Raw genomic sequence first — 24217 nt, 5'->3', positions numbered from 1 at the left:
CATCACATGATCTAAAAATTCCCAGGTTGTAATGAGAGAAGGGCCACAGCCTTGTCATCAAAACAACAGGGCTGTGCATGATTTGAAATGTAAATCTCTGAGTGCTAACAGCTGATGAGAGTCGACTTCAGTAACCTCCTCAGTTCTCTGTTATCTGTGTTTTGGTAAAACAGGAGCACCAGGAGATGGTACTATGGTGACATGGACTGGATGTTTGGGTCCCCAAAATTCATACATTGAAATCCTATCCCCCAATGTGATGATATTAAGAGGTGGGCCTTTGGGAGGTAATTAGGTCATGAGGGTGGGGGCTTCAGGAATGGGTCAGGTGCCCTTATAAAAAACATGAGAACACTTGCTTCCTCTCATTCTGTTATCATGTGAGGATTCAGTAAGAAATTGACAGTCTGAACAAAAAAGAAAGAAAGAAAGAAATTGACAGTCTGCAACTTGGAAGAGGGCCTTCACTAGAACCTGATCAGGCTGCCAAGATTCTCTTAGACTTCCAGCTTCCAGAACTGTGAGAACTCGATTTCTGCTATTTATAAGCCACTCAGTCTCTGGTACTTTGTTCCAGCGGCCCAAACTGACTGAGACTTACAATGTATACCATGAACCTGGGGTACTTCTGAATAGAGGCCTGTGGTGGCGAAATAACAGCCCCCTAAGGATGCCCATATTCAACCCCGGAACTCGTGAATGTATCTTGCGTGGCAATAGGGACTTTGCAGATATGATTAAAGTTAAGGACCTTGACATGGGGAGATTCGTCTGGATTATTTAGGTGAATCCAATCTATTCACAGGAGTGCTTAAAAGCAGAAAAACATCCTCAGCTGCAGAAAACCAGAGACATGGCGGCCTTAAAGGGACCTGATTTCCTCTCGCTGGCTTTGAAGATGGAGGAAGGAGGCCACGAGCTGCGGGACGTGAACAACCTCAAAGAGCCAGAAAAGGTAAGGAAATGGATTCTCCCCTGGAGCCTCCAAAGAGAAATGCAGCCCTGCCAACACCTTGACTCGAGCCCAGTAACCACATCGGATTTCTGACCTGCAGAACAGTAAGAGAAGAAGTTGGGATGGTTTTAAGTGGCTGATGTTGCTTGTTAGATCAGAAAGAGAAAACTAATACAAGGCCATGATCTTTTTCGTTCCGGATAGAAAGAGTGCCACTCAGTATATGTGTTTTTGGAGGTTTGATGACTGGCATCATGTGTTCAAAGGCTGTAAACATCTATCTGTAAGCTCGGCATCTCTTCGAGAAGTTCTGGGCTCGAAGCCGTATTCAGTTGCATGCTAGCGTTACTTGAGGCTGGCGCTTCACACTGTTGTTTTATTTTTTTTAGGCGGGAAGGGGCAGGGGGGGAAGGGGCAGAGGGTGAGGGTGAGAGAGAATCTTAAGCAGGCACGGGGTTCGATTCCACACCTCTGAGATCATAACCTGAACCGAAATCAAGACTCAGACACGTAACCGAGTGAACGACACAGGCGCCCCTTCCCCCTGTTGTTTTAAAAGCTCTCTGCCTCATTAGAAAAAGCGTCGTTTTGGATAGTCGTGAAACAGGGTAGTGTAGCCTTTGAAAAATGGTCCTAGAGCTAGTAGCCTAGCTCTCGGCCATGTGTACGTGGAAGAATGAAAACTTTAAAACTCCACCAAGTCCACCCCAGGGCCTTCAGTATACCATCCACCATTTCCGCCCGAAGCCGTTGCTTGTGTTGCACGCACAAATGTTTGTGAAGCTCCTGATTTGTATTCACGAGGGAAGTAATAAGCCGCTCGTGCTCCTCGACCCCCAGGTGACTCTCATGGCTTTATGCAGCCTCACCTGAGGCGTAAACAGTTGCGTGAACTCAAGCCACCTGTACCCGACGGGTCACAATAACAAGGATGAGAGGGGTTTAGGGAAGACCTGAGCTGTCCAGGTATTCACCTTAGTTCTCCTCTGTGAATGGAGCCCTCGGGCCCTCGAGTGTGCTGAGCGGTAAAGCCACAGGAAGACATTCTGCTGCTTTGGCAACTGCAGAACCTTCAACGCCTGATTGACTCCGCAGAACAAAGCAGATTTTCCAGATCCTTCCACTGTTTTGTAAGTGGCACCACCTAAGGAGCCTGAGAATCTCCCTTTATACCAAGTTTGCTTTGTTATTTTTGCTTCAGACATGATTTCTGAGTTTGAAGTCCCAGGATTTTTAGATGAAAAGGATTTTAGAGTTAGTTAAGGGAGGTCACTACGTGAGAGTACCTGCTCGCAGTCTCGCCGAGCGCCCGCATGCAGAGTGGCTGATTAGACAGGGGCCATGGAATGACAACAAGAAAATGAGCTGCACCGGGATGGGGATTGGAGTTTCACCGCGATTGACACCTATTTATTTTTTATTTGTGATGAGTTTCCCAAGAGAGAGGAAATGTTCTCTCCCCCCCACCCCCAGCACTGTAGCGCCCCCAGCAGCTCACCGGGTGGGAGGAGCCTGAGGAGGAGCAGAGCAGGGAGACCTATCAGTGACTGCTGATTTTCTCCACGAACGAGGCTATGTTGCTATTTCGTCTCTTCATCCTTTCACAAAGTTTTGGCCATAAGTATCCTTTTTGCAACTGTGGCAGGCAAACTGGAGACCAGCTAATGCTTATGGCAAATATTTCTGTTCTAGCTCTAAAGAATGGATTTTGTTAGCATCTCTGAGAACGTTTATTTACACAGGTTCACACCTGTTGATGATTCTCACACTTTTCGGTAGATAGCAGAAATGTGCTTGTGCTTCTGCATGTTTGAGTAGGTAGAGTAGAAATCGCATATGTCATGTCTCTGGTCTTAAAAATAATCATTGCATTTCTGGAAAGATCAAGTGTACTTTAAAAAACAAAACAAAACTACTTATTTTGAAATAGTCACAGAAGACTCACAGGAAGTTATAAAAATGGTAGAATCTTGGACCTCCTTTCCCCAGTGATGACTTCTTATATATGATTAACATTGGTGGCATACTGTTGACTATAGATGTTAGTTTCATTTTGTGAACTAAGAAAAAAAAATGTGTCACTCTCTGTCCCCAGTTCCTGACCCAGATCTCCTAAAACCCGTGTCATTTCCTGATGACAGTAAAGTGAAAGAGGTGCTAGGAGCATCCTTTGTTCCAGTATTTGGTGTTTCATCCTATTTCCTGGCACAGAGCTCCTAAATCCTTGACATATCCTGGGTGATAGGAGCATCTTTTGTTTTAATGAGATGACTCCCGGTAGGTTCCTGGATGAGGCCTGGCTCAAAGAAAGGCCAAGCCATGATTTGAAGCTTGGAACTTTCAACCCCACTCCCCATCCTCTGGGGAAAGGAGGGAGCCAGAAATTGAGATGATAAACAGGACTACATTACGAAGCCTCCATAAACTTGGGAGTAGGAGAATTTCTGGGTTGTTGAACATATCCACGAGCTGGGAAGGTAGCACAGAATACCCTGGGCACAGAAGCTTCTGAACTCCAGACCCTTCCTTGTTTGACTCTATGTACCTCTTCCTCTGGCTATTCAGCTGTGTCTTTTGTCGTATCTTTTGGAATAAACCAGCAAATGTATGTGTTTCCTGGAGTTTCATGAGTCATTATAGCAAATTATTGAACCTGAGGAAAGGGTCATGGGAACCACCAATTTGTAGCCAAGTTGGACAGACGTATAGGCAATCTGGGGACTGATTACTTGCTTTTGACACCTGAAGTGGGAGGCAGTTTCGGGGAAATGAGCCTTTAACCTGTGGGTTCTGTGCTAACTCCGAGGTAGTTAGTGTCAGAATTGAATTGTAGGACACCAACCTGGTGTCCAGAGAGTTGGAATTGGTTGGGGGTGGAGAAGACCCCCATACATGTTGCTGTAAATGACAGAATTTCCTTCTTTTTACAGCCGAATAATATATACCTATTAAGACACATATATTACAGAATACATATGCCACATTCTCTTTAACCATTTGTTGATGGACACTTAGGTTGTTTTCCTACCTTGGCTAGAGTGGATGATAATGCTGCTATGAACAGGGGTACATATAGATTTTCTAAGATGATGATTTCATTTCCTTTGGATATATAACCAGAAGTGGAATTGCTGGATCATACGGTAGTTCTATATATAAGTTCTTAAGGAAACTCCATACTGCTTTCCAGAGTGGCTCTACCAGTCTACATTCCCACCCACAGCAAACAGGTTCCCTTGTCTCCACATCCTTGCCTTGTTACTGCTTGTCATTTTGGTAATTGACAACCTAACAGTGTGAGGTGATATCTTGCGGTTTTAATCTGCACTTTCCTGATGATGAGTGATGTTGCACCTGTTGGGCATTTGTATATCTTTTTTGGGCAAATGTCTGCTTAGATTCTCTGCCCATTTTAAAGTTGAGTTGGTTTTGATTTTGCTACTGAGTTATATAAATTCTTTGTTTATTTTGAATGTTAATCCCTTATCAGATACACTGTTTGCAAATATTTTCTCCCGTTCCCTGGTTGCCTTTTCATTTTGTTGGTTTCCTTTGCTGTACAGAAGCTTTTTAGTTTGATGTGATCCCACTTGGTTATTTTACTTTTGTTTCCTTTGCTTTTGAGGTCAACCCCCCAAAAATCATTGCTAAGGCCAATGTCAAGGAGTTTAGTCTTTGTTTTTGTTTTTTTTTTCTTCTAGGAGTTTTAGGGTTTCAAACCTTATGTTCAAGTCTTTAATCCATTTGAGTTGACTTTTTTGGTATTGTCCATTTTCTTTCACGTGTGGCTGTCCAGTTTCCCCAACTCAATTTACATGTATATTATATGTATATTCTTGCCTCCTTTGTTGTGAATTAATTGACCATACATGTGTGGGTTTATTTCTGGGCTTTCTATTCTGTTCCATGGGTTTATGTGTCTGTTTTTATGGCAGTACCATACTGTTTTGATTACTACAGCTTTGTAATGTAGTCTGAAATCAGGACGTGTGATTCCTCAGCTTTGTTTTTCTTTTTCAGGATTCCTTTGGTTATTGGGGCTTTTTTGTGGTTCCAAAGAAATTTTAGGGTGGTTTTATTTCTGTCACAAATGCCACTGGAGTTTTGAGAAGGGTTGTATCGACTCCATAGATGGCTTTGAGTAGTATGGGCATTTTAACAATATTCTTCCAATCCATCAACACAGAATATCTCTTCATTTGTGTCTTCAATTTCTTTTATCAATATTTGTTTTCAGTGCACAGATATTTCACCTCATTGGTTAAATTTATTCCTATGTATTTTCTTGTGTTTGATGCTATTGTAAATGGGATGATTTTCTTAACTTCTCTTTCTGTTAGTTGTTGGCATATAGAAATGAAAATGATTTTTCACATTAATTTTGTAGCCTGCAACTATACTGAATTCATTAATTCTAGCAGTTTTTTGCTATTGTCTCCAGGGTTTCCTATATTGAATATCATGTCCTCTGCATTTACAGACAACTTTACTTCTTCCTTGCTGATTTGGGTACCTTTTTATTTCTTTGCCTAATTGCTCTGGCTAAGATGTCCAGTACGTAGTACGTTGAACGAAAGTAGTGAGAGTGGTCACCCTTGTCGTGTTACTGATCTTAGAGGAAAAGCTCTCAGTGTTTCACAGTGGAGTATGTTGGCTGGGACTTTGTCCGATAGAGCCTTTACTGTGTTGTGGTACCTTCCCTCTATACCCAATGTGTGGAGAGTTTTTATGATCATGAATGGATGTTGAATGTTGTCAAATGTTTTCTGCATCTATTGAGAGGATCAAAAGACTTTCATCCTTCATTTTGTTAATGAGGTACCTCTCATTTATTTGTGGGTGTTGAATCATTCTTGCATCGCTGGAATAAATACCTCTTGATCATGGTGTATGGACCTTTTACTGTATTGTTGAATTTGGTTTGCCAACATTCTGTTGAGGATTTTTGCATCTGTGTTCATCGTTGAACTGAATAGCTGTTCACCTTTAGAAAACCGTATTTTGAGGCTTTCATAAGCAGTTCCAGTGTGGGTACTAAAAACAAGCTGAAATTACAGATAATATCCCGAATGCTTAAATAGGCCCTATTAAGGGCTTCCACTTGAAAACTAAGTTAGGGATGGTTGTGCATGATCCAGCTGAGGTGTGTTTAAGCTTAAAGTGTTCATTACTTCATTTAAAAAAATGAAGCATGATGCTTTGCCTTAAAATCAATTTGGCAATGAGATTGGTTTTAAAAACATGTTCACCTCCAAAAAAGGTGGTGGTAGAATAATGTTCAAGTAAACTAATAGATCCCCTTCACCATTTTTGCCCTATACATGCACCACCTGGTTATTATCTCTTTAAATCAACTCACATTTCCTCAACTGTGATTTATAAAGAAGCTCTGAATCACTATCCCAAACTGGAAAACATTATTGCTTGTCATGAATAAAAGATAACACATAAATACAAATGAAAACTGTTCTTAAATTCCAGCTGGTTATCATTTTTCCCTAAACTCTGTGGAAAAAGAGATACCAGTACCAGAAAGATGTTAAAAACTCATTAACACCAAACTAAGACGATTACCTTGGTAAAAAATCTGAAGGTAGAATTTAAAAATAATTTTAAATCCTTCTTAAACCTCGAATAGAACAAAAACATTTTGTCACTATGATTCAACATATACATACCTAATGAAGTTTCCGAGGCCCCATCTAAAGCCAGGAGGAGTAGCAAACACTGGTCTGGGATACAACTTCCCCCTCTTTCCCAAATAATTAATATTGCAGCTCTTCCTCCATTAAGATCCATGTAGAAATATGTCTTACGACAGATTTAACTAGAGGATAATGTCTGACTTAACTAAATGCTAACCTGGGTGACATCTCTGGTATCATCCCAGCTGATCTGTTTTGCAGTACTTCTGCAAACCATCTCGCATGTACTCCTTGAAGCACTGACCTATATGTCGCCACAGTACTTGCCATTTGTTCTTTACAGCTGTTCCCCTCTGAAATACTTTGGCACCCACGCCTAGAATTATCATCATGGGAGTAGCCAGTAAAGCCTGAGATGGGCAGTAGGCAATATACCAAGGATAACACCCCGGCAGACACCCACTGACCTTGTTAACCTTAAACATAAAACTGTCAGTTATTTTACCAGCAAAAAAATGGATTTATTTGGGAATAGTAGAGAATTGCAATTTGGTACACAAGCTATTGCAAAACCATAGGCTACTGTAAAGAACAAAGGGGAGGAATGCTCTTGCACAGAGGAAAGGGCAGGGAAAGGTAGTTGGGAGGGGCTCTTACAAACAAAAAGTCCATTGGAATAAACTGGGAGTTCAAAGGATAGTGGTTTTTCGTTGGCTGAATTGTGACGGTCTCTCATTGGCTGGGCTTTTTCCAGGCAAGGAGAAGACCTTTCTTCCTCCCGTTGGTGTTAAATAGTATCAATTTGCAAGGTACCATTCCTCCTGTTGGTTTTGCGAATGACTAAAGTGCTAGGGCATGAGAGCTTCCCCTTGTGGCCACTGGACTACATTAGAAAGGTTTCCCTTTATTAATTTTCACACCCTCACTGGTGAGAACAGATTCAGCACAGGCAGTCCCTCTCTATTGCTGGACGATGTTTCAAGCCAGCAACCAGGTACTTAGGAGAAAACTGGAAATCCTAAAAGGCCATGTGACAAGTTCAAAAAAAACGTAGGTGGTTGTTGTAAAGGACATTTCTTAGAATTGGAGGCCACAGCCTGCAGAAAGGCTGGGGTGCTTCACCTGACTCCCGAAAGCTCTGCGGCTGCTCTGCAAGACCTAGTCCCCAGGGCTGCTGGTAGCATTAACCCAGGGGCCTAGATAATGCCCACACCCCGCCTCTTCCCCAGAGACTGTTCTAATTGGTGTGAGGTAGCTTCAGACGTATTTTTAAACCACTCCCCACATGGTGATGTGGTGCAGTCAGAGTTGAGAGCCAAGGAGGCATCATACTCAGCAGAGAGTGTCTACACCACAACATTCAGGGCAGTCGCGAAACTAAGGTTCCATATGCACGTGTAGAAGCTGGGATGAGATCCACGCGTGTCTAGAAGTGGACATTTCTCCACCTAGGTTCTCTATGCTCCTTTCCCATTTTCCAATGGTTAGCTATATTAAGTGTAAAGCTATGCTAGTAAATAGAACATTGACTTTAAGCCGATTTCAAAATATTAAAAAATTGGATCAGTTATTCAGAAGGATGGATAAAAATAAGTATCTTCAGATACTGTATGAGTACAATTACTTGATAGGAAAAGTCACCCCATCTTCCTTTGTTAGAGCAAGCAGGGCGTCATGGTGTCCCTTTTAATTCTGGCAGAATCAGCGCATCTCCTCCCACAGGTTAGAGCTCCATATGCTGATTGTGAGTGACAGAACAAATGTCATTTCAACCACTGTCTCAGCACGAGGAGGACTCCCGGGTAGAATGCTGGTCTTCTCGCTTGCTGGGGTATCGCATAGCTTAATTAATGTTTGTAAAACACTTGGAGGACCTTAGATAGAAATTGCTATGCAATTGCAAAAGGTGACTGTGAGGGGAAATGCTAATAGAATTTAACAGGAGAAAAGAATTTAATTGGTAAACTTTATGCTTTATTTAAAAATCGTATCAGACAGAAGCAAATGGACTTGATAAGTACACAAGAATAAAGGGAGCTATCTTAAGACTAGTGATCTACAGGGGCGCCTGGGTGGCTCATTTGGTTAAGCATCTGCCTTTGGCTCAGGTCATGATCCCGCGGTCCTGGGATCGAGTCCTACATCTGGCTCCCTGCCCAGTGGGGAGCCTGCTTCTCTTGCTTCCCCTGCTTGTGTTCATGCTCTCTTTCTGTCAAATAAAATCTTTCAAAAAAATTAATATGATCTATATATCTATATGTCAAAAGTATTAAGTTCCATGGCTCTATCAATATACCTATATATCAAAGGTATTAAGTTCCATGGCTCAATTTAATTTTGCTTAAATTCATAACAGTATAAACTTAACCACTTACGTTAAAACCATTTATTATAGAAATAAAAATCTGTTTTTGGAAGGCTGTCTTCCAAAAAAAAAAAAAAAACCAGCAAAAAAAAAAGCCTTCGTGCATGAGCATTCTTCGTTTTCTGTGAACTTCAACCAGAAAGCATACTCCAGCCACCAGGATGATAATTGGGTTTACTTAGAGGTCTTTCCATCTCTAGAAAGCTTTCAATGTCTGTCGAAGCTGTGTATTATATTTGTTGGATTACATCTTGTGAAACTTGAGTAAATATCGGTAAGGTCTTGCATTTTATTAGTTTTCGTTTTTTGTTTGTCCTGAAGCAGAACATTGGAGCTGGACTTATGACACAACATTATAACCATGTGACTTGTAGTGTTCTTCCCCTGCCCTTTTCCCCAGTCCATCTTAAGGTACAATGTTAATCTTATCCATGATGCTTACTTATAGGCTAACAGATTAAGTAGAATCATTATTCTAGCTAATTCATAGGAGCCCAGGTTTGCAAAGCCAATTACCACATGGCTCAGGGCTTGAATAGGTGGGAGTTCAGCAGCCAGCTCAGAACTGAGCTTGCTCAGGGGTCTAGAGCAGCAGCTGCCTACACCCCCAAGCTATGGTGTTTAAATCACCAGGGCCAGCCCTTGTCCAGGTTGTGGGACAGCAGCCTGACTGTAGGGAGAATAGCTAGGTTGGTGCAGCAATGCAGGATTTGCCAATAATTTTCTCTACCCAGGAAGACCTATTTAACCAAGATATTCCCAGGATGGTTGAGGAACTGTGGGCTAGTGTGATCAAAGGAGTCAGTTGGAGGGGAGGAAAGAGAATATTCTCTAGGAAGATGGATTAAAATGTGGTGTAAGCCTTGTGAGGAATTGTGGTCTTGGGTATGTGCAAGCAGGAACAAGAGACCCCTGGTCATCAAACTAAGACCTGATGCTTGAACTGAGATCCGGTGACCTGGGGTTGGTGTCAAAGACAAAAGCAAGGAACAGGACAGAGGCATATGAGAGGCATGTCAGAGGCAGGTGAAAGGGGAAACGAAATGGGGTTACTTACGTCAAGGAGTTTTAAAATGGAGCTGGGAGGCCATTAAGAAGATGGGCCTTATGCATATCCTTGCTGGTAGAACCATGAAATTATGAACGGTACCAAACCACAAATAATCCAAGGACTCGGTCCAAAAACCTACAACTTGCTGCATACAGTAAGAGACTTTTCTAGACACAGTCTTAGCAACCAATTCTATTCAGTCTAGATTAGATTTCCTACTGCCAACACCAGTAAAAAAATTCTTTGTAAATGACCTATACAAACATTCCCTTCTTGCTCCTTCTGGGGCACTATCTGGGTTGCTACCGAATCTTGTACCTGGATTGCAATTCTCTGATCCCCAATTTGAGGTTGGCAGGCAAGTTCTTCCAAGGTGGGGGAGGGGCAAGTGGTGGCTGCTGGGTGGGTTTGCGGTTGCTCTAGAGCCCTCATCCGATCAGGTTTCACTCCTGCTTCCGAACCCTGAGCGCTTTGGCTATCCCCTTTGGGACGGCCAGGACAAAGTCTGGTAACTTGGAACTGCATCTGGGTCTTATACTATAGGAGGCAGCAGTGGTGGTGAAACCAACTCCCAACCCCCACCTTGTGGTCCTTCTGTGTTTTGAGAAAATGTATACTGTGAAGGGTCAGCCTGCCCTTGCATGTTCCCAGATAAAACCCACTGATATCTTCTCTCAGTGACTTGCTTGTTTTATAAAATCTCCAATTTCCTCCCTCTCTGAGACTGCCCTCACTGACGAATGTTCTCCCTATCACAACAGCCTGAATAAATCATCTCCTTAATTGTCTGATGCATTTTGTCTTTCACAAATCCAGACTCATTAGCATCTCACAGAAGGCCCTTCATGGTCTGACTCTTTCATGGTCTAACTCCACGCTCCCTCCCCTCTTGACACTCAAACAAATCTCACACTCCAGCCTCACAAGCTACTTGAATTTTGCCATTAGCACCACACTTCCCTGGGTTGCTCTGCCTTTGCACAAACCACCCCAACTGGACAGAAGTTCTTGACCACTTTCTCTTCCCAACTAGTCCCGACTCATCCTTCAAGATGAAACTGAGCTTTCTCCTCTGTGGAAGCCTTTCTCAACCCCCTCGACAACTCATGGTATTTTGTTGACCTCTATCAGTGTAGCCGCCATGCTAGTTTGGGCATACTGTATCCTAACTGTCTGTTTACCTACAGGTAAAACCCTATTAGACTCTGAGCTACACAGTGCCTGGGGAGAAGTTACTTAAATGCTGGAAAAAAATTTGTTTGGTGAATGCTCATCGGTTCAGAGTGGACCGTCTGTGATGCTAACCACCTCTGCGCCGTTAATGTGCAAAAGCATTACTGCTCTTCTGATTTGATTGATAGCACTCAACCTTGTAGATTGGAAGCCCTAATTAAATGTCAAAAGGGACTAAATTGCAAAGCATGAATTGTTTCTTAATTAAAGAGAGCAACTGAATTAAATGATCTGGTAATTTTTTTAAAATGACCATGCTGAATCCTTAGTGTTATCCTTAGTTTCTTTCTTGTCTAGGTTGCCAATGAGAGCAGAGGGGTGGGCATTACACTGTCAAAAGCAGAGCCTGGAGAAGGAAACCTTGTACTACCTAAATGAACAGATCTCTCCCTGCATTCTTGGCCCTTACTACTTTTCTCTTTCATACTTCAGTTTACTCTTTCCAACTCTGAGTCATTACTACACAAGATTTTTTTTTTTATATAATTCCTGCCACATCAGTGTCCCATAATATTTTTATGGGGTTCATGTTTTGTTAATGGATACTAACAGCAAAGCGGATATGACTACTTTAGCCAGTGACCAGTATAACTTATCATGAGCCAAAGATCACCTTGAAAATACATAACAAGAAATTCTAGGGGAGCCTGGCTGGGTGAGTTGGAGGAGTGTGAGATTCTTGATCTTGGGGTCGTGAGTCTGAGCCCCACATTGTGTGTAGAGATTAGTTAATAAGTAAAAACTTAAAAAAAAAAAATTCTAGCCTGCCAGGAAATCAGGTCCACACTGAAGGAGCAGAAGAACTCAAAGGGTCCTTCCCTTGGATGCTAAACATGTTCTTCCCCCTTGATTATCTGCTTTGTATGATGGGCGTTGCCTGAGCTGAAAAGCTGTATTTGAAATGACCACTCAGGGCCTATGTAAAGCCCAGTGGCAAGTAAGTTGCAGTGGGGGAACAGCGTGCGCCACCGTGGTACTGCTACTGGACTTCCGTGACACTGCGAGTTTCCAGTCTCGAGAGATGAAAAGCTGGTGCCTATCCTGATCCTTTCTGTGTTGAGAAGTAATTCCTGACTGATTTTTTTTTAATAATTTCTTTTTTTTTTTTTAAGATTTTATTTATTTATTCGACAGAGATAGAGACAGCCAGCGAGAGAGGGAACACAATCAGGGGGAGTGGGAGAGGAAGAAGCAGGCTCATGGCGGAGGAGCCTGATGTGGGGCTCGATCCCATAACGCCGGGATCATGCCCTGAGCCGAAGGCAGACGCTTAACCGCTGTGCCACCCAGGCGCCGCATCCTGATTGATTTTTTCCCCCCCGTATGTGCCCTAAACACTTCTGATTACATCTTCCCTATTTTACTTTCCAACCGTGTTACCCACTTCAGATACGCTGCTCTAGGGTCCTCCCTTACGTCCCTTTAAAAATAATGCAGCTACAACTTGGAACTGACATTTAGCAAGCGCCTATTTTAAGGTAATTTATATGGCCCATCTCCATTAATCTTCATATCAACCTTGAGAAATAGGTATCATGATCTCTATTTTGCAGACGTGAAAACTTTGCTGAACGTTACAGAGCTAGAGATCTCAATGGCCTGTTTGTTCACCCCTGCCCTGTGCTGTCTTTATGAATGTGCTGGAGTTCTTTGGGTTTTTTGTTTTTTGGTTTTTTTTAGCAGTCACATCATGGCTGAGTATCATGGCAGCATAGCTTTGAGATTCCTATTGTTATATTCCTAGGGATAAAATCAGATCAGCTATGTCCATGACTTCTTTTTAGTTTGGAATCACTATGACCATTTCACCCAGAGACGGCAAGTAGGCTTCATCTGAATGTCAGTGCCAAGCACAAGGCAGAAGCTGCTGGAAGCTTTGCAATAGGAAACTGAGGGCTTGGCAGGAAAGGATGTTTAATTAGCAATGTCTCCCACGGGCTCTGGAGCAGGGAGTGGCATGATGAGTACCATGAGTTTGCCATGCTTGATGTCATTTTTTTCTGAAGGTCCTTGGGTGCTCCTCATTTCCCAATGAGCATTTACATGCTCTGTATTTTTTCCTTGTATCGTAACGTAGCAGCATTGGGTTTCATATTACCTCTTTGGCGACCCAAGTTTTAAAGTTTAAGTCCAAAGTTGTGAAGGTGCTGGGGAAACTTTATTTCTCTTCTTTAGATAACCCAATCTTCTCTACCTACCTAAGGTGATGGCAGATAAACCAATACAGCTACATCATAGAAACAGCCACTAGGACTAGAGCCTCCATGACATTTTGTAATCTGTTAAAAAAAAAAAATCACAAAATAGACAATAAGGTTTTGCCAATTTTTATACTTATTCTTAAATTCAAAACCGTTTGCCTCTATCTCAACAAGTCTGATGTTAAATGAATCACATAATCCGTTTACAGTTGCAGAGATTAAGTTTTTCTGAGTTTGAAGATCAGCTTAAGGGTTCAAAAACACTGTTTAGTTTGTTGTCTAGATATCAATAAAAGTGATCTTAAAAATTTACCAATGTTTTTTAAAGCACCAAATAATCCTTTTTCTTCCTTGTCAAACTTACATAGGCCCCAGATACCAGTTTGCAGATAGACTTCAATATCTGAGAAGGTCATATTTTCTAATATTCATAAAAAGAAAATGCAATCCTTTGCCCTGAAATGATTTTTTTTTAATGTAAGTATAAAATGTGTTTGGCAGGAAGGAAGTGAAAACATATGTATAAGGTTACAATTAAAATTCTTGTGTTTCTAGAGTAAGGAAAGCACAGTAACTTCTTTCTCACAAAGCTCTTACAATTAAGAGGATGAACTTCTATTTCATTTTCAGTGGTCATTCAAAATTACAATATGCTCTGCTTAATATTTGCATGCTAACTCTTGGTTTAAAAAAAAAGTTCTAAAAACTGAAATTATCTATTCCAAATTACCATATTTTCTTTGAAAATTTTGTCTTTTCTCAAGTACCCCAAGCAAAGGCAAATGAAATGAGAGCACAAGTCCTGTGGTGGCCTCAAGAGAAAATTCATTTTAATTGCATTGATCTTCCCTCATAAGGTTAAATGCAATTGTTCCCCAAGTTATATACCATTTTTATTGAGGTTAATGTTGAGTCAAGATCTAATTTCAGCAAATTCTTAAAGTTATTTGAACTGTTTCTGCCAGCTACATGATGATACTTATTGTTCATTTGAAATTGCAATTCACAATGTCTTATTCTACTCATAAATAGTTCAATGTGCTTTTAATAAATTATGGTTCAAAATAGGAGTATGTGCTGGTTATGTAAAGAAACATCAAAAGACTTCCGTTTCTGAACTTGCAAAATTGATAGCATTATAACAAAACAAAAACTTGTAGTTCTGTAAGTTTTGAAAACATGGCCTCACATTCTTTAACTCATTCAGCAATGAGGTCAGTACCCCTCCCATCAGACTGGGGCAGGTTTTTCAAGCTGTAAACAATAGAGCTCAGCGGAAGTGACACAAAATGATCTTTGATGCTGGAACACAAAACACCATGAAGCTTGTTTGCAGGAAAACTTGACCTGGGAGCCCTAAGCCACATGTAAGGAGTTCAGCTCCCTGGAGGGCACCATGCTGGAGAGACCCCACATAAGTTTTCTAGCTCATAGCTCCGGTTGAGTCCAGCCTTGCTGCCCTCCTCACACAGGTGTCAGACCTGAGTAAAGAAGCCTCCAGATGATTCTGGCTCCCTGTCCTTTAAGTTACCTCCAGCTATTCAAGCCTTCTCATGAGGCCTCCCCATGACTTCCTCTGACTGAAGTCACTCCCTGTCTGACTTCCTCACTAACAGAATCCATCAGCACAATAAAACTGGCTATTTTATACCCCTAAGTTTTGGAGTATTCAGCAATAGGTAAGCAAAGCATAACTTGGTACCTGAAAAAGGGATGTGATCATCATAAACCCACAAACGTGGCATTTGGGGACCAGGGAGTGGGATGGAAGCCTCATGGACTTGAGGAACATGAGGTGAAATACGGGGGAGATTGAGATGCTTTAGGGGAAGTAGGAGGAAAAGAGGGTCCTTGTTAGTGGGGAATTAGGTAACATTGTCACCTGTGGTAACAGGGGAAATAGAAAAACACCTAATGAACTCCGTGATCTAGCTGAAGGGGTTTCTGTGCAGAATATCAAAGGTCTCTCCTGGCTTTGTTTCTGCCCTTAATGAAATGTGAGAGAAGAGAAACCCATTCAAGAGTTTGGAAAAAGTGAAAAAGGCACAAATGTGTTTCCCCAGCTAGTCAGGGGCTCTCAGACTAAGAAAAAAATATCAGAGAAAGGACCAAATGCTCGTTGGTGTCAGGATAATGGGATCTCAGGGAAAAGATGAAGCTTGAGGTATGACTTTTAAACTTGTGTTTAGGCCTCACAGACCCTTTTCAAACAAACAAAATCTTTTAGGGTTCTCAAGTGTGTGCCTGGCAGACACTCCCATTAAATGGGGACTTTGTGAGAGAGACAGATGAACATAACTTGATGTAACAGACAAACCGAAGAATCTCAAGGTCATAGTTCCTTTGCGGCCTCAGAAGAGGCTCCTGAGAAAGGCTTCCCAGGAGAGATTTCTGTGTATGTCTAATGAGATATATTATGAATGGATCAACAAGAAACATACTTTTTAAAGAAATTGTATTAGCTTCAAACGAAAGGGAGAGAAATAGTATAAAATGAAATGAGGTCTTTGGACCCCTGGACTTCTATGGGCAAGAAGCAAACTGAGAATACTTATCAGATGCAGAAATGAGTTATTTATTTTAGGAAAGGAAGGAGGACACATAGGGTTAAACCCAAGAACCCAGAGTGTGGAGTCCAGAGTCATGGTAAGACATTTCTAGAAAGGCCCTAATCTGGAACTCTCAACATCGGGCTGTCTCATTTCAGAATTCCTAAGGACTGGTAACTGCTGTGTGCCTTCAGGTTAGCCCACCCCCTTTTTAAAAGATTTTATTTATGTATTTTAGAGAGCGCGCATGTGTGTGCTCCCCAAGTAGGGGGAGGGGCAGGGTGGAGGGAGAGGGACAGTCCGGCTCCAGGTTGAGCACAGGGCTGCTCATCTCACGACCCTGAGATCATGACCCGAGCAGAAATCAAGAGTTGGCTGAGCCCTCCAGGCTCCCTATCCTCTTTTTGATCTTGAGTATCTATTGCTGGAATTCTATGCCTGTTGATATAGAAGGGTAGGTTGCTTGTCTCTTTAGTTCTCTGCTCTTTCAACCATTGAAATCCTGTATCTGAGCAACTGTACACCAGGAGTCTCCTCCACATCGGGACCGATTTGGTTAACAAGATCCTGGTCCTCAAACCTGAACTTGACATTGTAGAAGAATGGGACTTTTGTGATTTTTTTTTTTTTTTAACGAAGTGAGTATATTTTGTGTGTGGGAGAAATGTAAATACTTGGGGCCATTGAACCGATCGTGGCAGTTTTAAAACTTAGCCATAAATTATTTGGCACTTTCCCTTTTTTTTTTTTTTAAGATTTTATTTATTTATTTGACAGAGATAGAGACAGCCAGTGAGAGAGGGAACACAAGCAGGGGGGGTGGGAGAGGAAGAAGCAGGCTCACAGCAGAGGAGCCTGATGTGGGGCTCGATCCCATAACGCCGGGATCACGCCCTGAGCCGAAGGCAGACGCTTAACCGCTGTGCCACCCAGGCGCCCCTATTTGGCACTTTCCTAATCAAGAAATGAGGTTCTATAGATTTCCATTCTGTGAACATGGACACTGACCATTTATTTGTGTCTTCTTCAGTTTCCTTCATCTATGTCCTCTAGTTTCCAGTGCACAGATCTTTTACTTTATTGGTTAAAAAACTTATTCTAAGTATTTTGTTATTTTTGATGATGTTATGAATGAGATGGTTTTCTTTTTTTGTGTGTTAATTTGTTAATGTATAAAAACAACTGATTATTGTATGTTGATTTTTGTATCATGTAACTTTAAAAACATTCATTTATTTTATTTAAATTCAATTAACATATAATGTGTTATTTGTTTCAGGGATACAGGTCTGTGATTCATCAGTCTTATATAACACCCAATGCTCATTACAACACATACCCTCCCGAATGTCCATCACCCAGTTACCTCATCCCTCCTTCCCCCTCCCCTCCAGCAACCCTTAGTCTGTTTCCTATGATTAGGAGTCTTTTACGGTTTGTCTCCCTCTCTGTTTTTGTCTTGTTTCATTTTTTCCTCTCTTCCCCTATGATCCTCTGCCTTGTTTCTTAAATTCCGCATATCAGTGAGATCATATGATAATTGTTTTTCTCTGACTGACTTATTTTGCTTAGCATAATGCCCCTCTATTCCCATCTTCATCATTGCAAATGGCAACATTTCATTCTTTGATGGCTGTATAATATTCCATTGTGTATATGTGCCACATCTTCTTTATCCACATTTATTGTGAGAGAGAGCGTGTGCATGCAAGCATAAGCATGAGCAGAGGGAGAGGGAGATAGAGAATCTTAAGCAGACCCATGCTGCGAAGTGGGGCTTGATATCACATCCCTGAGATCACAACCTGAACCAAAATCAAGAATTGGGTGTTTTAACTGACTGGGCAGCCAGGTGCTCCATGAATCATGTAACTCCATTAAACTTGTTTATTGTAACAGTTTTTTTGGTGGTCTTTAGGATTTTTATTTATAAGATTATGTCAAATGCAAATACAGACAATTTTAGTTCTTCCTTTCTGATTTGGATGCCTTTCCTTTTTTCTTGCTTGATTGGTCTAGCTAGGGCCTCGCTTCCACTATGTTGAATGGGAGTGGTAGGAGTGAACATCCTCTGTCTTATTCTGATCTTAGAGGGAAAGTTTTTAACCTTTTACTCTTGAGTATGATGCTAGCTGTGGGCTGGTCATATATATCCCTTATAATGTTGAGGTTTGTTCCTTGTATACCCAATTTGTTAAGAGTTTTTATTATGATATATCTGTAATATTTTCTTCTTGTAGAGTCCTTATCTGGCTTTGGTATCAGGGTAATGCAGGCCCTGATTTTTTGGAAAGAGCTTGAGAAGTATCGGAGTTAATTCTTCTACAAATGTTTGGTAGAATTCACCAGTGAAACAATCTGCTCCTGAATAGCTGAATAATATCCCATTGTGTGTATATACCACAAGATTCCACTTGCATGAGTTTTCTAAAGTTGTCGAACTCAGAGAAACAGAAAGTAGAATGGTGGTTGCAAGGGGCCAGGAGGAGGAAGAAACGGGGATTTGCTGTTCAATGGGTATAGAGTTGGAGTTATACAAGAGTAAAAGTTCTACAGGTGTGCTGTACAATATTTGGTTTATATATTGTCCTGCTTAAGATGGTCTCTCCCTCTCCCTCCGCCCCTCTCCTGTGCATTTGTGCTCGCTCTCTTTAGTTGATAAATCAATCTTAAAAAAAAAAAGCATGGTTAAGGCACTCTAAGCTGCATATATGTCTGGAATTGAGATTATTTTAAATAGTAGTATCTCCTTTAAAATGTGCTCAATTGTCGATGAAGCTCTGACCTGCTCAGAGCACGCTAGAACCTCACTCAGGTTCTGAGCACGCCGCAGAGGAGAATGCTAGGGCTAGCCTCGGGGTACTAAGGGATCCTGAAGGCATGGCTCACAGAAGGTTGGGAGGAATGTGTAGTCCGGTACAGAACAGATTAAGCTGTATTCAAACACATGAAACCTTGTCCTTGAGCAGAGAGACTTGTTTTCCTAAGAGTTAGGATTCAGAGGGCTAATGTTGAGCAAGAAAGCGTTTGGCTTTGCCAAGGGTTCCCAGAGCTCCTCTGCAAGTGTCTCCTGCGGGGTGAGGCAAGTCAGGCAGCTGCTGGGCGGCCATCTGCTTGGGGAAGCACAGGAAAGCCCCTTCCCACTCTGAAACTCATTGACTCAATGACAATACTCATCAGTTAAATTAACAAATAATTCTGTTAGGCACTGAAGTTTCAACAAGGATTCCCTCTACTCATTCTCTGCATGTGATAAATATTAGCTGCAACTCAGAAGTTGGGAAACATGTTTAAACCTTCTTCAGAGACCTCTGTGGGAGCACTGACACGGTGCCCTGACGCTCTGGCTTTCTGGCCTCGGCGGCAGGGGCCATGTCCCCTCCTGCTTGGAGAACCAGGCTCTTGTGTCTGTGAATCATAGAAATCCTCTTCAAACCAGCATAAGAAAAATGTGCAATTTATCTTAAGTTTCAACGGAGCTAGTCCATAACATCCAAGGGCAAGAAGTATAGTCTAGCGTGCGGGAATTCATCATTGGAAAGCCATCAGGCAGTCACTGTGTCTCCCTGTGTCTTTGTCTCTCTCGAGCTCCCTGGCCACATAGACTTTTTATGCTCTTAGTCCGTTAGCTTCATTCTCCTCTCTGGAGACGAGCATTCTCAACTTTTCCCCATGCAAAGCTGTCTCACAGGTCTACCTGCAGGCTTAGAGACCTTTCCAAATGCCCGGCACAGTCTTGGTCTTGATTAGCTGATTTGGATGAGGTTTCCATGGCTGCTCTGGGTGGTTGTTGGTCGGTGACAGGTGGTAGAAATGGAGGTTAGTCTCCATAGGCAAATCTCAGAGAAAGGGAGCAGGCAATGGACACAGAAGTTACCTCAAGGCGTTATTGAGATGAAAGTTTCATCGCAGTACTTGGTACAGAAGAATTGATAAATAAATATTAGATTTAGCTGAGCTACAAACAGAGTGAAAAGTCGACCTGAGATAGGAATTTTGCATGGGAGTGAATCATAGGTTCATATATTGGCTCACAGAATTCAAATTTGTGTCTCAACAGAGTTGCAATTCGTAATATCACAAACCTCCAATATCACTATTAATAAGCCAAGGTAGTGATTTCTAAACTCAGTAATGTCCAAGATCTCTTATTATTATATGTCTCTTTGAAATATCCCATTGCTAAAAATTGCAAAGAAAAACAAAAAGGCCAAGAATTCAACATTTAATTCCTAAGATATAATAGTGATCGTGGTCAAATAAGACCTAGTCCACTTGGACATTTCAAATTTGTTCCCACATAATGACCAAAATAATTTAAAAGCAGGAAGAATTGTTGAATATGTTACATCTTTGAAGTGCTTTTTGGAAAGTATTAGGTAAACTTTGATATTTTACTTAAAATCGTCCATCACTTCTAGTGAAACTTTCATTGGGAATATCAAAACTATCCCAACGGGGTTAAAATAGGCTCAAAGACTGAGAAAATTGCTTTATGAGAAAATATAATCTATGGAGCTGTAAGTTCTGAGTTGGTGCGATTTTATATGACAAAGCCAATTATAGGCATATCCACTCTCTTCTTACTGAGAGCTAATTTAAGCTAACATTATTTCATATAATATTCCTTGGGAACTAAATCCTTTGCTTCTTAGATACATAAAACTCTTTCTGACTTCAAAGGGAGTTTTGCCTACCTTAGAAACTGGATCATGTTTCTAGACATATTACCCTTATATGATCTCCCTTTTCTCTTGACTTCTTTTTAGTTCCTTGATGCCTGGAAATTTTGATGGACTGTATAGTCATGGATGGGGGCTGCTCCCATGCTGGTCCACATTAATGTCTCTCCCATTTGCCTCAATGGCCTAAGTAGCATTTAAGAAAAGTTCTGTTGGCATACTCCTGAGAAATGGCACATTTTTCATAGACATAATTTAAAAAAATATATTTGTGTGTATTTAAAACACTAAAGGATGTGCTATAGAAGAAAATAAATAGTGCACAGCAGGGGCAGGGTGAGCAGAGACATGTGTTCTGTTTTGGTCCTATTGTATCAGTAAAGCACTTTGACATGTATGTACGGGTGAGCTAAGCGACTAGAGAGACTATAGCAAAGGGTGGAATCTCACCAATTATTTGATACTTTAAAAAATTAATGAAATACAGCCCATTGGCTCTTGAAAGTCTTTTCAAATGGAAATGTATCATTAGTCTTCTTTACTTCTGTGAAGTAAAAAAAAAGAGAACTGGCTTTGTCAAGTCAAGGCTAATTTCATTGAAGAGATATATGCAAATTGATATTTTAGATGAAGATGTCTCCACTAAAGGTCAAGAGAATGCCCCAAACTAAATTTGGTTTCAAAGGGCAAAGAGGAGCTCCAGACTCATTTGTTTTTATCAATATTTTGCTGCCCCCACGGAGCACATGTCCTACTCGGGTTCAGTCCGAGCGGAGAAGCCTGACAACAGCTCCCTGATCTGTAATGGTCCCTAGCTCTAGAGTCGAGAGAGACTCATATGACAAACATGGTCTGTTTCCCTCCTTGCTGTCAGTCATAATTTTCTTTCTTTCTTTTTTTTTTTTTAAAGATTTTATTTATTTATTCGAGAGAGACAGAGACAGCCAGCAAGAGAGGCAACACAAGCAGGGGGAGTGGGAGAGGAAGAAGCAGGCTCATAGCGGAAGAGCCTGATGTGGGGCTCGATCCCAGAACGCCGGGATCATGCCCTGAGCCGAAGGCAGACGCTTAACCGCTGTGCCACCCAGGCGCCCCTAGTCATCATTTTCTTCCAGCTGGGGGAAAGTAATGCCAAACTCAGTTATTTGAGTGGTTTTCTTAATTAATTGAGATTATGTGATCCTAACGAACAGTTTGGCAGCAGTGGCTAGAACAGACTTATTAATGATGATCAATTATGACCAGGTGGACTTTTCGACAGCTGATTTTTACCTGACAATATGTGTAAAGCCTTTAATTAGATAAATAGAACTGACAAGCTGACCTCACCATCTGCTGTCATTTCTCTTCCTGGGTAGCACATTTCATTCATTGCGTATGAAATATTCACCCTGTTTTGTGCAGGCTCCCTCAGCCTGCCCTGCACAGAACGTGCAGTCAGGCCATCAGTAATGCCAGTGGTTGAGTGACTCTCAACCGATTTGTAGCCTCATGACCAGGAAACAATTTTCCAAAGCGGGCTGGTGAGGACGTAAACAATTCTATTCTTGCTCCAAACCAAAGTGGGTAAATTAGGCCCCTTTCCCTTTTGTGCAGTTTATAGATAGCTTCACGGGTAAGCGTGCTCAGGCTTGAAGGCTGGCTTTGCTGTGATGGCTGGGGACAGGGAGCTATGGTGACACGGTCTAATAATGGCAGGGGTGCAAGTGCTCTCCGATAAAAGCCCTGTACCCAAGTCTCCTTCCCACCGTCTGCTCCCGACACCAAAGCTACACCACACGGTTACGCCACAAGAGCTTGCTTGCAGACAAATACTGGACTTGGTCCGGGCTGAATTTTTGCCTTAAAACTTCACATCTCTATGCGTCTTCCCCAGGGGTAAGAGAGATGGTGGCTTTATCATGCACTTTATTATGGAAGACAGAATACCGATGGCTACGCCGTACCTGGGTTATTCACCTATACTCTCTCAGTGCATGCATCCGGTCATATCAGATACGACTAAAACACTCATGCATTCAGTCAATGATTTTATAAGCCCAAATTGACCTTGGAATGCCTTCTGTCCACATCTTGTCCATTCCTAGGAAGTATCCCTCTGTTTTCCCTCTCCTGTGATCACCTACTCTAACTCCTAGAAATTCCCCTAAGCTATAGTTTTGCTCCTAATATAGTTTGTGTACATACATATAGTTTGTACAAATAGTGGACTTTAAGAGTTTGGTTTTGGACAAGCTAAACCTGAAATATTTAATAAATACTCAACCAGAGATAACAGTCTATTTGATAGAGCACTCTTGGGGCGACTGGGTGGCTCTGTTGGTTAAGCGTCTGACTCTTGATTTCAGCTCAAGTCATGATCTCAGAGTTGTGAGATTGAGCCCTGCGTCAGGCTCTGCGCAGGGCATGGAGCTGGCTTAAGATTCTCTCTTTCCCTCTCCCTCTGCCTCTTGCCCCCCAACACTGCTCAAGCTTTCTCGCTCTTCCTCTCTTGAAAAAAAAAAAAAATGATAGAGCAGTCTTGAACTCAGAAGAAATGTGCGGGTTAGCATAGAACTCCTATATAAAACCATGGGAATGGAGTGAGGTTGTCTAGGGAGAGTGGAAAGAGAGAGGAGGGCTTAGGATGAGCTTGGACGTTCATTCTAGAGGCCTGGCAGAGGATGTAAGGTCTGCAAAGGAGACTGAGAAAGCGCGGCCAGCGAGAGAACAAACAAGGAGAGTATTATATTCTGGGTGCTGAAGTGCATCGAGTGGGACAGTGCTCAATTATGGCTTTTTAAAAAAATATTAGCTTTTTTGAGATATAATTCACATATCATAAACTTTGCCTTTTTAAAATAAACAATTCAGAAACTTGAGCATCCATTACTACTATCTCATTCCAGAATATTTTTATCTTCCCAAAGTAGAAACCGCATGTCCACTATCATTCAGTCCTCATTTTTCCTTCTCCCAGCCTCTGACAAGCACTGATCTCATTTCATCTCTATGAATTTGTGTATTCTGGATATTTCATATAAATGAAATCCTATAATATGTGGTCCTTTGTGACTGGCTTCTTTCATTTTTAAAGATTCATCATGTTGTAGCATTATCATTACTTTATTCCTGTTTATTGCTAAATAATATTCTATTGCATAGATATGCCGCATTTTCTGTTTTTCATCAGTTGATGAACACTTGGGCTGCTTTGCTTTTTGGGTATTATGAATAATGCTGCTATGAACATTGGTATATAAGTTTCTGTGTGGATGTATGTTTTCAGTTCTCTTGGGTATATACCTGGGAGTAGAATTGCTGGGTCATAATGTAACTGTATTTAAGTGTTTGAGGAGCTATCAGACTATTTTCAAGGTGGCTTCACTATTTTACATTCCCACTAGCAGCAACGAGCGTGGGTTCCATTTTCCCCACAACTTCACCAACATTTGATATTATCCATCTTTTCTGATTATGGTTATCCTAGTTGGTGTCCAGTGGTATCCCGTTGTGGTTTGATTTGCATTTCTCTGAAAACTAATGATGTTGGGTAT

This window comes from Ursus americanus, chromosome 3, assembly GCF_024610735.1.
Source record: "Ursus americanus isolate L20-20 chromosome 3, mUrsAme1.1.p, whole genome shotgun sequence".
Lineage (NCBI taxonomy): Eukaryota > Metazoa > Chordata > Mammalia > Carnivora > Ursidae > Ursus > Ursus americanus.
This window is presented reverse-complemented; position numbering follows the sequence as displayed.